This window comes from Sinohyriopsis cumingii, chromosome 1 (assembly GCF_028554795.1).
Source record: "Sinohyriopsis cumingii isolate HCF-2022 chromosome 1, ASM2855479v2, whole genome shotgun sequence".
Classification (NCBI taxonomy): Eukaryota; Metazoa; Mollusca; class Bivalvia; order Unionida; family Unionidae; genus Sinohyriopsis; species Sinohyriopsis cumingii.
In genome coordinates this window covers 120226533-120242194 of record NC_142961.1, presented here as the reverse complement: position 1 = coordinate 120242194, position 15662 = coordinate 120226533, and the positions used below count along the sequence as shown (strand labels likewise).

General features: G+C 34.9%; 1 pseudogene; it reads left to right on the top strand.

Annotated features, from left to right (window-relative positions):
• The window catches only part of LOC149807744 (nitric oxide synthase, salivary gland-like), a 63069-nt pseudogene that overhangs the window by 23117 nt on the left and 24290 nt on the right, over positions 1–15662 (top strand).

Sequence of the window (15662 nt, the reverse complement as noted above, 5' to 3'; positions counted from 1 at the left end):
ATCATTCAAGTGTATCAAGGCTGATCCCAGATTATGTAGTCTATGTTCTAGGCTGACACAAGTATCTTAATGAATTATGGGCTGATCCCATCTTAATTATATCTATGCTAGTCTGATTACAGCATAAATTTGTATTCTGGGTTGATCATACATTCGTGGAATAGAGCTAGGCTAATCCCACCATGAAGAAATACTCTTATTTTTCATATTTAAATATGTAAAAGAAATGTATTTAACGGGGATGTCGTTTACGTTGTTAGCATAGCTTATGAGTATCCGATTAGGGGAAAATATCCTATACTATGTCAGCCCCATACGCATGAACAACGTAAGGGCACAACACATGATGTATTCATTAATGGGTGGTGACTGGGGTGGTAGCGGGCGATCACAAATCCATAGGAAAAGTTTGATTCAGAGCTCTAAATCTATTATCTTTACCTTCGCAAAGTCAGAAAAGTGACTGCTCATATGCTACTCTATATGATCATGCAATGTTACGTAAGATTGTCTAATTTGGTTGTCACTTTGAATTCTGCTGCCAGTGCAAACAAATAGAAAACGTTTTGCTCATGCCCCCACCCCCACCTGATCCTTCAACAAGCCCAATGAAAACAGCAAGTAAGAGGCTAATAACAGTTCATAGCATAATTATCTGTCTGTCTCTCAGTTTTAAGATACATGTACAGCATTCCTATCCAAGTGTTAGCCACTGACTAAGCCTTATAATTTGACTTTACATCATCTTACCACACCACCTAAAATAATTCAAGATCATCACGTTGTGCATAAACTAAAACTTAATAAATTATAATTGTATGCACAAGCGAATAATACTGAATTGAACGAGACAATATTTAATACATGCATTGTAAGAAATATAGGATACACGAGTATATGCATTCAGTCTCTATCTCTCACTCACTCTCTGCTTTCTCTCAAACATGCCACTATCCATTATTACCAATATTCTACAGCAAACTGATAACTAAAATAACACCAAGACTTAATTAAATTATTTAAAAATATTTCGCTCGCTCCATGGGGACTACTCATGGGATATAATCTGAATATAAAAGACTGATTCCCAGTCAGTGCTAGACAGATCCCAGCATTACAGCGTATTATGAACTGGTGCCAGTTCAAGTAGAATTGGTGCTAGGCTGGTCCCAGCTGAAGTAAAACTGTGATTGGTTGATCCCATCTTCAAGTAAATCTAGGCTAGGCTAATCCCTGCTCAAGGATAATGGCGCTAGGCTAATCCAAGTATGAAAGTATAGTCTGAGCTGATCCAAGCTTCTGTAGATTTTGCTAGGATGATCCCAGCTCAAATAAAATCTGTGCAAGGCTGATCCCATCAGTCAAGTGTATTCTGGGGTAACCCCAGCTTAAGTAGACTATTTACTAGGCTGATCCCAGCATGCTAATGTATTCTCGGCTGATCCCAGCTTAACTAAATCTATATTAGACTGATCCCAGCATAAGAGTGTATTTTGATTTTAATCCCAGATTCGTGGAATAGAGCTAAGCTGATCCCAGCATGAAGAAATTTTCTCATTTCTTCCTTTTCAAAACTGTAAAAGAAATGCATTTAACGGGCATGACCGTAACGTTATTAGTATAGGTTATGAGTATTCGATTGGGAAAAGAATGCCAAATTGAATTTTGTAGATAATAATAATGAAAGCCCCCAAGAGGCTGCCAGTTTGGAATGTGAAAATCCATTTGGATGGACTGGTGCCCAAAGCACATGATACTAAGCGTATGTTCATGAGCAGAAAGAAGTGGGTTAGGATGAACTCTGATGTAACGCATATAGCATGACGAAGACAATGGTCCTAAAGTCTTAGATGTTTCTCTATACCAAATAAATCTGCAGCTGTGCCTGATCCAATATGAAACCAATTACATGAAAATGTTTGCTCGTCATAGTCCATGCGTGCCAACAGGAGCTTCGAGTACGACAAAATTCCCTACTACACGGACTATACATATGTTTTTATGCCTGCTGCGCGAATGCGTGCTTGTATCTATGACTAACTGCTAGCTGACTTAATTTCCTCTTTGGCAATGATCACATCAAGTTAACAAAAACATGGATTGTACATATTACAAGATTATCAGACACACATAGAACCGAGAACGTAAACAATGGAAATACATTGCAAACTAACGCATTTGTAAGATGAAATATATAAATACATAAAATCGTATAATAATCATTTGAGATACTATAGCTACAGCCCCTTTTATTATACCTATTTGTCTGGAACTGCTCATGCCTCAGCGAATATGTATATCACTCATATATTGTTACATTATTAACAATAACCTTGGAATTGATCGAAACCGACTTTCATGTGCGTTTTTTAATTATATTTTAGATTTATGCCACAGTTAAATCTAAACCTGGTATCTCATAAGTTAAATTATCCGTATCTAGTCTGACAAAATAAAAGGAAAGACATAGAAGTGCATAAAAGTGGAAGAAAGCGTATGTTTTCTTGCTACAAGACAAATGTATGCGTGTATGTATAAATAATAATAATAATAATAATAATAATAATAAATATGCTTTCTTTATAGAGGGTGACTAATTATGTATACATATATTATGTATGTATGTATGTATGTATGCAAATATGTGTTAATGTATGTATGTATGTATGTATGTATGTATGTATGCATGCATGTATGTATGTATGTATGTATGTATGTATGTATGTATGTATGTATGTATGTATGTATGTATGCAAATATGTGTTAATGTATGTATGTATGTATGTATGTATGTATGTATGTATGTATGTATGTGTGCATGTATGTGTTTGGGTTAAAGGTACGTCAACACAATACTGTATTAAGTAATATGTATTATGATTGCTAGAGGTTCCTAATACTTAATCACACACAATCGAATATTCTGATCGTTAATTACATTCTTGTTAGCAATGGCGAACCTACTGAATATTAAGAACTGTGATTGAAACTTTTTAATTAGAGTTTAGAATCCCTATGTCTTACAGAAACATTGTAGTTCAATACCACAACTGCTTGCATGAACTCGGACTCTCTCAATACCATAATTGCTGGCAAACTTTTTACTGTCAGGTTTCGTAAATTTATTTTTTGTCGAATATCTATTAACATTCTCTTAACTGTTTGAGGTGTTATAATTAAACTTGTACAAGTTTGTATTATGGCTGGACCAGCGTGTCCTGTATCAGAGCGGACCCTCTATTTCTTGCATATAAATATCCGTATCCATTTTAACTGGGCTCTACCAAGTGTATTGATTTAATGAAACTTCAGCATCGTAGGCGCTGACGCTTACGAAAACACATATCTAGATCGTCGTAGTACGACACTATGGCCATACCATAAGTAATAGAAGACAGCGGAAACCAACAATGTTCGTAACATTCAACAAATAATTTATTTACATATAATAGAATGTCAAAGTTTATAAACAACTTACAGTATTGCGAATTAAATCTCAAATAAAATATTTTATACTCAGTCCTAATGAATAAAGCTATAATTAAATTCATGTAGTGTTCAAAATACGATTCACCACTGAACGTGTCGATATGCTTGTAGTCTTAAACGTACTAATGTGCCAGTAACCTGAAGTGGTATGATTTAATAAGTTTTCCAATTAATCAAAATTATATAATCCATAGTGTCCATGTATGAATTCAATATAATTTCAAATTGATCTCTCTGTCCAAACATAGTATAGCAATAAGACTGATTTCTGCGTCAGATGCAATTGCAGAAACGAGTAATTTCTCAAGTCAACACGATTAAGCCCCTTGAACTAGGTCACAATTTACATGTTCTGGAAATTATGCGTCTATTTAAAAAAATTATTCATTCTAGAACACTCTGGGTTGTTTACAAAGTAAAATCTGTTATTGCATTTATTTTTAATCCAAAAACATGGTAAATATAATGTCTTTGATACAGACCAAGATAATGATCATATGAGAATACTAACTATGTATTATTTGCTTATAAAAACAAAAGTTATTGGTCAGGTGGAAAATAAATTTCTTTTTGATAAGGTCTAAACCTAACTACAATATTATGATATAGGAAGAAACAAACACAGGATACATGTTAAATATACATAACAACTAAATTAACAATTTTGAAGTCGGTTTCATAGAAGGGATTATGGGGGATACATCTGTACATTATTTGTAATTGTTATTTAAATAATTGTGTTTACCTCAGTAATTTGGCATGCTGTATACATACTTTTAATTGCTACACTTGGAATTAAGCGAATTGGTTGGTTGTTGTTTCTGGAAGAATATAATACCATCAGACTAGTGTGACATATGTTTGACATTTCGCTACATTGGGTTTTCAATCGTATGTTTTAAGTTTATTTCTAAAGTTATGTCCAATCTGAATCCATTAAACTACATGAATGTGCCTACCTCTGTTAGTACTACACACTTACAATCCACTAGGTTTATTATGAACTACGTATCACATTTTGGCTGGCTTAGTTTCGGATATTGCATTAGCTCGTGCTCACTTAGGCATTATTTTCACAATCTAAGCATTCAGGTAAACCTGAAGTCATGACGATTGTTGGAAGGATACATTTTAAAGAATGATTCAACATCATCACAAAGATGGAGTACAGTGAATTACAGTTCATGCTTCCTTGACTTGAGATTAATTGTATGCTATTTATGTCTACAGTTTGGGGCTTAATTTATTCGTTCCATCTGATTGGCAATGTACCCCTTCAACCGAAAAAGATCAACGTGTGTATGTTTTTTTAAATACATGACTACGTATCATGTATATGTTATTTATGTATTGGGCGACACAAAACGCTTTTTCTAACATAAAGCCAATACAAGTTGGAATAGCAGATCTTATTAAGTAGTAAATGTTACATATAAATGACCAACATTGCATGTATTGATAGGTGACAGTTAATACTGGAGTATTGTATATGCGAAAGAATATACTACTTAAGTGAATGAAGTGCGTGCTTTTCGTGCAAAACCACATCTGTACTGGTTATTCTTCGTAAGTTCAAATACATGAACTGTTCTTCTAACACTGACCGTCACTGCTCCTAAATAGGAAAACGGCGACATGTACCCAGTAAGTTTTGACTTATAGCGGTGATGAATGATAATACCGTTTGACTCAGATTTTTAAAGTTCAATTTAACAACACATTATTTCGTTTTCCAGAACAGATCATATGCAACGAATGTTCCAGTTTTCCCATCATACAAACACGTGCTCTTTTTAACTGTTCTGAGTCTTTCACGCAGTCGCAGTATATATATATATATATATATATATATATATATATATATATATATATATATATATATATATATATATATATATATATATATTAGCGTTTGGTTTATTGACACGTCTGAACAATACTGGATATTAAGTGTCGATTGAACTATGTTTGATCGAGTACAAGGGAACGTTTTAATCCTGACTTAATTCTTGTTGGCAATGTTAAACATGCGGTATATACATAGCTGCGACCGAAGTTGTTTAATTAAGGTTTCAAATTACGATCGGTTTAAGTAACAGTGTTCTTTAACAACACACCGCCTGCACAGACCTTCTGACCTCACTGATTACCATTAGTACGATCTAACATTAATGTCAGGTTTCAGTTATTTATTTTTGTGGACTAAAATAGTTACATTAGAGTTAACATTATTAGTTAAGCTCTATCAAGCATACGAATTCCAGACGTTAAAGAATTTCTAACGAATGAACTACATGAAATATAGCCGGTAGAGTAGAGTAACTGGATACAATTTTCTTTCGGATAAACGATCAATCCATACAATTGTGGGATGAGTGAAGCGACTATACTTTGCTTGCATACGACTTGTCTCTGGTGTTCAGTTTATTGTAATAATAACAATTTTATGATCTCTGTCGACAGCTCTGTTAGTTTTGATAGCCTAAAGCCACAATGTTGATACTATTTTGAGATGGTATATCTATCAAAATCAAACGGTAGCTTACCTTTTGCGAATCTACACACGAATTGCTATCGTGTTGTATCAAAAAGACAAATCTTGAAAACAATTTAATCTAATTGAACCCACTTAAACCATTCACAACTACGGCTTACTTATACTTATATCGTAAATCAACAATAACATAGAACAAGCTGCCTGAAGGTAGCTTGTCTCAGTCTTAAGCGATATCAATTTTTCGTATTTCAAAAGCCCAAATTTAAGACACTAATGTCTTCTTTGACCATATCGTTGACTACATGCGTTGGTTGTTTTTGTTTGGATCATATGAAGCTTTCAGATTACATAGACTCCTTAAAAGTTTTAAAACGCAATTCATTTTGCTGATAGGTTTTAATGAGATGTGTTATTGAAAGCTAGTGTATATGCTAAATAATGACTCAAATGCAATGTTTCAATTGTCTGGCACATTTGTTTTAATAATTTCTGTCTTGCCAGTGTTGCATATATTACACGAATGTCATTTATGACATTGTTTGACGTCAATGATAAGCACGATTCTGCATTCCAAGCTTACTTTATATTGTAAAAGTACAGTTAGTGATGGGGTCTTTTCATGTTACACCATATTAAAAATTAAGATCTGTATTTTTAGGCAGATATAAATATGTTTCATTATGTCTAGTTACTTAGGAATGAGGTTTAATCCAGAAAAGTGTACAGGTAAAAACATGTATTACATTCGCTTCAGGATCCACCGAATATCTATAAGTAACTCATTTGTGATGATCTACTGCATGTTTATTGATCTCTAAAATACAATTCCAGCTGTTTATTCTGACATAATGTATTATTTTCTTGTTGTAGTCATGAGGGCGAAAGACCGTCATCTATTCGCATAAAACAGTTTGCCTTGAAAGGTAAAGAATCTTCGTTGGACCGCAACAACGAAGAGTTAAAGAAGAGGAATAATGGCACGACAATTGGCACAGGGTCTCTACGGAATGTCAGGTATCTAATCATATATTGTTTGCTTTCCGTTTTTTTTGTATAGTCCCTATATCGTATTTACTCGCAAATGACATCATGGACCCACCATGGTGTTTGGAGAAAGTACAGTAGAGTGAACACATTATCATAAGGAATGTTTAGTGGTCTTTTATAACCGGTTCATTTTAAAATCAACTTTATTTGTTTCTGTTGGAAATCATCAATTAAAGCAACGCGACTATTGTTTGATTTTATGATATAATTATTTCATCTGTGATTAATACATTTTGTGAATCGATCATTCTTTTTCAAACTGTTCATATTAAGGTATCCAATAGAAGAAAATGTGTTACGAACTTTTCTTGTTGTATACGTGAATCAAGAAGACACGTTTCTGCATGGAAATATCCATAATTGTATGGCCACAACAATGCATCCAAATTACCCTTTTATACGGATATAAAAGAGTTTGTAATCACTGTTTGTGCCGTTCACGTATAAAGAGTTTGAGGGTCACATCATTTGATCTATATTTGCTCTTATGGTAAGCAGTTAAATTAAACTGGGCGTATGAGTATTTCCTTGTGCCCGTCCTTCACACGTTTGTTTTTGAAATGGCGAGCTATGACCGTTTATAGCCGGACACGCCCATTTCCTTTGCTGCTGAGTAACCGTACTGGTATGCATCTTTGTGTTGATGAGCTCGTGGGTCAGTGTAATTTTGCTGTGTTAATTCTATACTATATTTGCATCATCATTTAGTGGTTTGTGGTTACCTTCTGTGGGTGCGATCAATGATTGTATCCACGCAATACATTCCTGAATTATTTTTAGAATTTAACCCAATTTCACAATTTGTGTGCTATTATATACACACATCATCTGGTCGATTTTCCTCTGTCAATACCTAGTGCAGAGGTCTTAAACAATCTCATTGAATCTAAACTTCTACCACCATGTTTCTAAGCAAAAGTATTCAAATGAGAATTAAGAAATACCTTGACACTTTTCATGGCGCACTTTCAGCAGAGAAATAACAATAATACAACTTTCTGTTGGTCAGATTGGGGTTAACAGTGCGAAATCAATCCACAGGGCATGCTAACAAATCGGGTAATGGCGTTATCCTATCATTTTGAATGAGCTCTCCTGAAACTACATATGAGTATCATTTGTGCTTTAAATGACGTCATTAAGGTGCATCTTAAATTCTAGATATTCGGTGTTCGGCCTGGGCTCGAGTGCTTATCCTAAACTGTGTGCTTTCGGCCACTACTTAGACAACATACTACATGATTTGGGTGCACAAAGGGTACTACAGATGGGTGAGGGGGACGAGGAACACGGACAGAAGGAATCTTTCAAAACCTGGGCGCAGGATATTTTTAAGGTAACACAAACTATGATCTTAAGTAGCAATTTAGTTATTTACATTTTCAAGACCTGAATGACACGTCCTCCTGATAATTTTGTCACATGACATACCGAAAAACCTGTAGACTTATTGCTTTGAAATGTTAGTGAACTAATTTCAGGCGCAACATGCGATGAAAGAAAATGGTTTACAAACATATGTGGCCAGCGTTTTAATGCGACTATAGTTAAATTAGGAAAGTAAGCCAGAGCGCATGGAGACATATATAACGGACTGCACTGAGACCGATGACCTATTATATCGAGCTATCATTAAATTGTATATTTTCCTTGGATGGTTCTACTAACTATTGGCAAAAGTAGGTCATTGCTATCAGAGGCACAAATTAATATAAATACATCCATTCGGATGGGTGTGGTTACATTTGAAATCACCTCACTCTGGCAGGTTGTTCTGGTCAATCGAATTGGCATATACTTTGCATACTCTAATGAAATTTGCTTTCGATTTATATGCAACACACTGTCTTACAACTTGTTGCGTTTATATTTACGAAATTTAAAGTATGCATTCACCTTTTTTAATTTTGATATCACCACTAGGACATAAATGTGTCGGTCATACCATACATATCTTGCAAAGGCGATTATGCTAACGTTTCGATGATATACCGGAACGACGGGTGAGATGATTTGAAAAGAAATCATGTTGTTTCGTTAGTATTAGAGCCATTCAAATGTATAGCACTAATAAGAGTAGAAGAAGTAGAAAACTATTGAATGTAAATTAATTATGCTGATTAAAACAGAATAATAACTCTATTCCCTGCAACTTAAGTCTCAACCTCTCTTGCCACTTATCTAAAGTATGAATGTTAATCTTGTTGCTTTTAGTATTTGGCAGCTTTATATGCTATTGAGCATTATGTACAATTCTCCCAACTTCCCATATAGGCCTATATTTATCGTCATGATACTAGAAATCAACAAAACGCTAAATCCTGGCTAGTTATAAAAACATCTGACAATGTGGCAGGCATTTCTCTCATTGCAATTATTTGTTGTCCTTTCCAAAAAGATCGTTATGTTTGGAAAATTAGTGCATGATGAAAAATAAATTTTCTATTTCACTGGAAAACATCTGCTTTAGTTACTGTTTTAACTTTTAGATCAAACGGTGTAATGTCTTGATCATCATGAAAATATACCTGATGTTGTTGGCAAAGAATGACATCTGCTTTCCAGACGAAATATGGGCTTTGTTCGGTTTGAAAGAAACGTCGCCATAAGGAATGACGTGAATGCATTAAACAATTTCTTCAAAGCGTCTCATGAAACTAACATTTGCACGTTGGATGTGAACATTAGTGTTGAAATAATTTTGATATTTCATAACGAGTAAATGTTATTATGTTTATGCACGGAACCACGTGTTAGTAATTATCTAGTATATCCCTGTAACCCCACGCAATTGTAAATACACAAATATTATACACCATGTATTCCTGTTAATTCCTTTATTTCAAAATACACTTATTAAGATATGATTTATTAGTGTATTTAATGCTAAATTAGTTGATCATGTATTTCCCCAGGCTGCATGTGAGGCATTCAGTGTTGGAGATGAGAAAACAATCCGTGACGCCGTGGGGTCCTTCTCTCAAACCGATCTCTCATGGTCTCCTGGGAAGTTCAGGCTCACACCATCAGAGGAAATTTCAGCTGATATTTGTGAAGGTATGTGCTCAGAAAGAATGATACAATGTTGCCGTTGCATATTGTGCAGGTTTTAAATCATATCATATTACGTTGCAACACAAACGTATATCCGCATAAGTGTTTCCTTGAATTTTAACTGGCATGATGAACTATTGTATGCATACATCATGTTCATCGAAATAATGCTTATGAACATATATTCTTATAACTGGCTTGCAATAAAAATGAATGAAATTAAAAACCAAAAGATAGCGTGACCAGTTGTAGGGCATAGTAAGCAGAATGACCACCTCGGCACTGAGCGACATACGTGTATGTAATCATGATATTCAGTTGCACGTTTTATTTTTACCTAGGTCTCTCGAAGCTACACGGGAAGACCGTTGTTCCATGTCGACTGATCGAGAATAAGCAGCTACAATCTTTAGATTCGAGGTATTAATTTGCACACGTGCTGATTGCAGATTTATAAGTCACTATTCTATTACTTTGTTTTGTTTCATTTTGATCTTGAGGAAAGGGTATTGCTCTGTTTTCTCTTTTACGTACATGAACTGCAAAGCGTCTCCGTATAATGAATTGTGAAAAGATTCGAGTTTCCTCTAACGAGAGGTAAAGTATTTTATATCTGTAATTACTCGGGTTTCGTAAATTTCTGACAATTATATAATAATGACTGTGCTTATATTCCACAACCCCCAAAAATAATAAATATGTAACAATATTCTCTATCGTCGTTGGAACAATCGAATTAAAATGTGAAGACAGTCTTTGTGTTCTTATATCTGCTGGTCACTTTATATTACACGCGACCTATATATGTACCGTTCCTAATTGGACTTCAGGTGATAACCAATTGCGACTTGAATGGGAGATGATTAAAGTGTTCGCATTTCGCGAAATTCTGCTACTCAGCAAACACGTTATATTTCTTTCTTTTGCATTGCTTGCAGTCGGCAGACTTTGCTAGTGCGATTAAACACACAGGGTGCGTCAGAGCTAATATATTCCCCCGGAGACCATTTGGCGGTATTTGCAGAGAATTCACCTGCCCTTGTAGACGGGATCCTTACACGCTTGCATAATGCTCCACCTGTGGATCAGAATGTTAAGATTGAGATGCAGATAGAACGTACAACTCCACTAGGTAAAATGAATTTGGTTGAATGTCTATACACTATATTTCCTCTGACTGAAAGATACAGAGAGAACGACGGAATATCGTAGGAAAGTTTTCAGAGAATTCGTGATTTAATTTCAAAGTGTTCAGTTCCTAGAATGAGATGTAGAATTTATCTGGAAGACAACGTAACAGTAATATTCATGGCCCTAGGAATCATCAATGAACACATTTAGTCTGGTGAGTAATTTTAGGGAAATGTTGCCAAGCAAGTATATGTCTGCAGGGCTGTTATTTCTGTTTCTGAATAATAGTTAGATGTTTCATTGTACTTATGCTTTCAGGCAATATGAAAACATGGGAAAGGTTTCCAAAGTTTCCCACCTGCACGTTGCGGACAGCTTTGTCTAGATATTTGGACATTACAACACCACCTACACGAAGCTTCTTGAAAATCTTAGCGACACAAGCATCTGATCATAGGCACAGAGAAGGATTGGAAAATCTCGCCAATGTACGGTTGTAGTCCTTTCGAGTTCGAGCACAAAACATTCTGGCAAAATTTCCGTATAAAGTACGGCTGAAACAAAATATACCAGACAATAACTACACTTAATATGCGTTAACCAACCTGTAATTGGGTATATTTATGTTGCTTTATATCATCATGACAGCTTCATATAAACTTTTACACATTGTCAACGTATTATCATCACTATCATGGGTCAAGGTAATAAAAATAGTCCCAAACACATTTTACACACCTTAGCAAACAGTGACGCACCCCAGCACAAATGAACACAGTAATAATGGTCAATGTCGAACGGAAAAAATGATTTTCAATGCATCATTTTCCACGCAATGTACCTAAGTTTCCAGTGTGTAAAAGATGAGCTTGGTTCAGAGAGATTTGAGAATACAAAAGGGATACTTACATTAGCTCTTTTACCGCTACCGTTAGTTACTTTCTGATACTGATGTGAGTTTTTTTTTTTTTATAAATGGAAATTACATTTTCTTGCATTGAGGTTCTTTGTCAAGACGGTATACTGAATGACTTTTTCAAAACATTCAGCCATGGACCTAATTAAACATATCTGTCATAATGAAATATTTAAAACATCGGTGGCCGTTGAATAATTTTACAGTTTGAAAACTATTTTGACGACTTCTTGTGAATGGCGTGAATGTTACCTTAAAATGCTGATAACGAAAGTGTACATATTTTCAAAATTGTGTGATTTAGGACCTGCAAATGTATGAGAATTGGAAGCATAAAAAACGTCCCAATCTTCTCGAAGTATTGGAGGAATTTCCATCACTACAGATTCCGGCGGCTCTCCTACTGACACAGCTTCCTTTACTGCAGCAGCGGTACTACAGCATCAGTTCCTCCCCAGCTGTATACCCGGGAGAAATACACGCTACAATTGCTGTCGTTAGGTACAGGAGTCAAGGTATGAAATTAAAATGACTCATTAGTATAATAGCATACATTGGTTCATGGCAACCATCAAAGTTACTTTGTTATAGGTGATGCGACACAGTACTTAACATTTCTTACAAGCAGGTGCGTGTTTTAATGTGTTTTGTTATACGTACAGCTGTATATAAATGTCATGCTGTATCTGAAGCAACATTGCAGTTGATTCTTATTATCCTCAGAACATAATGCAGTGAAATAAATTAAATAGGCATTTATTGTGTGAGACATTTGTTATAGTTAGTTGTGATTGACTATTTTTTATGTAGCGTATAAAGTTCCTTTATCCTAATTTATGTAGATAGGTGATAGCAGCGTTCTTTCATTAATTCCAGGTGGCAACGGACCATTGCACGAAGGCATCTGTTCATCATGGCTAAACAGAATCACGTCAGAAACGATTGTGCCTTGTTTTGTCCGAATGTAAGCGTAACATTTCTCTCCAACGAATCGATCAGGCATTTTATATAATGCAGCTCCAATTCTATATTTTAAGGATGGGTGGCTACGGCTATGTCAGGAGTATCCGCACTTGCAGCATGCTTTGTTTTGGATGATACGTCGTTATTAGAATGCATAATTAGTGTTGAATCCGATTATTATTTGTCTGCCCTCAGCATTCTGAGAGAAATATCTCATTTTTAAACCATATTATGTAATTATGTATCTCAGTTATTGATTTAAGAATAAGGCCCCCTCCCCGAATTAATCATTGTTTTAGGAATACAACTGCGCATATTTGTATTCAGGGAACGAAATTGCACATATTATAAGTATATTAAAATAACTTGTTAAAACAAGAGGAACAATATATTCTACATCTAATATAGCAAAACGGATTTTTTTTACAAACATATATGGTACTGATGTCTCAGAGATGTGTGTGTGTGTGTGAACATTAAGTTCGACAATTAATATAGCAAAATGGAAATTTCCCAATCATATATGGTTCAGATGTCACATATTTCTGTGTGTGGATGAAATATAGGGTTCAGGTGAGAGGGTCTTGAATGCCATCAAATGTTTGACTACGAACAATGGCTTCTAAGATAGGAACTACTCTTGGAAAAAATATTAAAGTCACATCACCTAGCAGAATACAAGAGCGATGCATACGTTTCATGGAAACGCATCGGAGATGCTACACATTCGGTAAGAATTTGGACAGAACTTCTTTGTATATATATTTTGCATTGATAATGTAGAGATATTGAATATCATTCTGAGGTGGATTATCTTTCAGAGCACCATCATTCCACCTGCCCAAAGACAACACCCTTCCAATCATCATGGTCGGTCCAGGTACGGGTATTGCTCCACTCCGCAGTTTCTGGCAACAGAGGAAAATCGATATGAAACTGTTACCAATACCTCATAAACAAGGTAAAACAAATACATGTCTAAACAAGATCTTTTGCACATCCATAATGACATAGGGAAGACAAGCATGAATAAAATCTACCCTCTGTATAGCGTCCCTAAATTAAAAGAACTCAAAACAAATGAGTTATTGGTTTTAATTTTTTTAATCGTTTTGCAGGTACGAATTTGCGCACTTAGGAAACGTATCAGTTAGCATCAGTAAGTAGAAAATATCTTTAGTAACAGCCAGGTTAAGTTTTGCGATACAGATGTTGGTACTTTGATTCACTAAGATCTGCAAGGGTATTCCAACGAGGACCACTACGAAAATGCGAACAAAAACATCAGAAATTCTTCAAGAGATTAAATCATCACCACATTTAAATATTACATAGCTAACTATATGGATCAGTTCAATAAGATTAATAGTTATTCTCTAATGTATTGCTTTATTGTTCCCCTACTTCTAACTATTAATACAACTGCAATTGCTGCAACTGATGCAACTACTACTACTACTACTAATCATAATAATAATATCAATAATAATATAATAATAATAAGTAGAAGAAGAAGAAAAAAGAAGAATGCAGAAGACGAAGTATATTATTGTAACGTAGTCGAGCTGACCCTTTGAGACCGGGCAGGGTTTTAAAGAAACAATAAACACGTTCGTGGATGACAAATGACAATATATTAAACACTGGTACTAATGATATGAAAATAACATAGAAAAGCATATAAAATGAATATAAAACACATGAAATATACTTTGACTACTATGTCACATTCAAGTAGTCAAATAGTTCTAGCAACTCCATATAAACTTCATGTGTACAAATATCTCTAGCAAACTTTCATATAAACAAATGCTTGTTGCAAACCCATATAATCAACTACTGGTTGCAAATATTTATGTAGTCAAACACTGTCATAATTCACATGTAGTCAAACCACTACTTGTTATTGTATTTTACTTGTAGTCAATACACTACTTGTTATTGTACTTTACCTGTAGTCAAAACACTACTTGATTGGAAAATACACGTTGACACGGCCTTCTCTCTGGCACGGTCACTTTCCCTCCGCACTTGTACCCGTACGTTGGCACTGAATCGGTGGGTTATGCTAGTAATGGTACACCAGACGTCATGGTATTCACAAGCCCATCCGGCTGCTCATAACCGGCGAGCTGAATATGGAAAATAAACACACCTTTCCAATAGTCTAATTTAATTGGAATGGGTTTTGTTGCAACTACTTTAAGAATATACGATAGGCACGAAGTATGACATAGGAATGCTATGCAATAAAAACAAATATACGTAATGCTATGACATTAATACATACATAATATGTTTTCGAAATTAGTCGTGATAGCGACTAGATGAAATTAACTCGCTACCACATTGCCTAGGTTATATCTTAATAAACTGAATTGCAAATACGATAAACGATGTGACCACATAATACAACAATGAACGTGCTTTTACGAAACTGAATACTTATTGTAAATAATAAAAAGAGTTGACTAAAAAAACATTCGACTCACCCAACTGTTTGGCTTTAACTAAATTACAATGGCACCTGCCCGACAGCTGAATATTTAAGAGCTTCCCTCTATA